Source organism: Oryza brachyantha, chromosome 3 (assembly GCF_000231095.2).
Source record: "Oryza brachyantha chromosome 3, ObraRS2, whole genome shotgun sequence".
Taxonomy (NCBI): domain Eukaryota; kingdom Viridiplantae; phylum Streptophyta; class Magnoliopsida; order Poales; family Poaceae; genus Oryza; species Oryza brachyantha.
This window is the reverse complement of record NC_023165.2, coordinates 20,310,946-20,312,731: the sequence shown is the minus strand read 5'-3', so window position 1 is coordinate 20,312,731 and position 1,786 is coordinate 20,310,946. Positions and strand designations below refer to the sequence as shown.

Genomic DNA, 1,786 nt, shown 5'->3' with positions numbered 1-1,786 from the left:
GTTGAACTCACTGATGATGAAGCCGCTGCCTCCGACCTCGACGATTATGCCTACAACTTCGATGATGCCGACACCGACCTCGATGACACTGATTTTGATGTTGATGATTTTGATCCTATGGATATGTACAACATGGATGATTTTGTTGCTGAATCAATGCTTTTAGATGAATATAGTGAGAAGATTATTGACAGACTGAAGGAGAAGATAGCATCCGGTCCTTCTCGTCGCCGACGTCAGATTGGTACAAGAAGATATATACCAAGAAACCGTGAAGCTGGCAATGATGATCTTGTAGCCAACTACTTCTCCGAGTCTCCGATCTATACAGATGAGATGTTTCGCAGGAGGTTTCGCATGAGGAAGTCTCTCTTCCTACGAATTGTGAGTGCCCTTAGTGAATGGTCTCCTTATTTTACTAATAGAGTGGATGCCACTGGCAGAGCTGGACATTCACCGCTTCAAAAGTGTACAGCTGCCATTCGTATGCTAGCATATGGGACCCCAGCGGACCAACTTGATGAGGTATTAAAAATTGGTCCTAGTACATCTTTAGAGTGTTTAGGCAAATTTGCTAAAGGAGTCATAGAAATATTTGGTGACGAGTACTTGCGTGCTCCTAGAATTGACGAGTTGGAGAGCATGCTATAGGTTGGTGAGTCCCGTGGTTTTCCTGGCATGTTGGGAAGCATAGACTGTATGCATTGGCCATGGAAGAATTGTCCGGTTGCATGGCGAGGCCAATTTACTCGTGGTGACAAGGGAGTTCCTACCATGATCCTCGAAGCAGTTGCATCCAAAGACCTTCGCATCTGGCATGCATTTTTTGGTACTGCAGGTTCCAACAATGATATCAATGTGTTAAACAAGTCGCCATTGTTTGTTGAAGTATTGAGAGGAGAAGCTCCCCGTGTACAGTTTACAGTTAATGGGAACCAGTATAACACAGGGTACTACCTAGCCGATGGAATTTATCCAGAGTGGGCAACATTCGTCAAGACTATACAGGCTCCTCAATCAGATGAAGATAAACTATATGCAGCACGTCAAGAAGGATCAAGAAAAGATGTTGAGCGAGCCTTTGGTGTGTTGCAATCTCGCTTTAACATCGTGTGTCGTCCAGCACGGATGTGGAGGAGGAGTGACGTTATTAACATAATGGAAGCTTGTGTTATTCTTCATAATATGATAGTTGAAGATGAAAAGGAAATGGTTATAATTCCTTTGGATTTGAATGAAAACCCAGGAGCATCCATAGTTCTGCCACCAGAAGTGAGTACTTCATCTAACCCCAATCCAAGCTTTGGTGCGGTACTAAGAAGAAATTCATCTATTCGTGACCGATCAGCCCATATGAAACTTAAGAAAGATTTAGTTGCGCATATATGGCAACGATTTGGGGGAAGATAGAACTACTTTATCAAAATAATGTAATTTAGTTCATTTGTCAAAATAACAATAATATATATATATGTGTCATACTACTAACATGTTTTGTTGGTTTTACTATATGTAGGTAGTACTTCTTTTACATACATCAAACATAAAAAAATATGCAATGATCACATGCACATTGGATCATTGCTTGCATGCAGATAATTAATTAGTCTGTAATTATGAAGAGTCAGCTGAAGAGACCATCCTTTGTATGAGAAGTTATTTTTGCTGATGTGGCTTAAGATAGAGCCCATCATGAGCTCTACCATTGTATATGCCCTAAGTAGCACTAATGTTGATATGATTAATAAGTAATCAACAAACAAAACATGGTAATTATTACTAATTA

The 1,786-nt window shown here is 40.4% G+C and overlaps 1 pseudogene; it reads left to right on the top strand.

Moving 5' to 3' along the window:
* Positions 1-207: 207 nt before the first annotated feature.
* On the top strand, positions 208-1,410 carry LOC107303357 (annotated as a pseudogene).
* Positions 1,411-1,786: the final 376 nt, after the last annotated feature.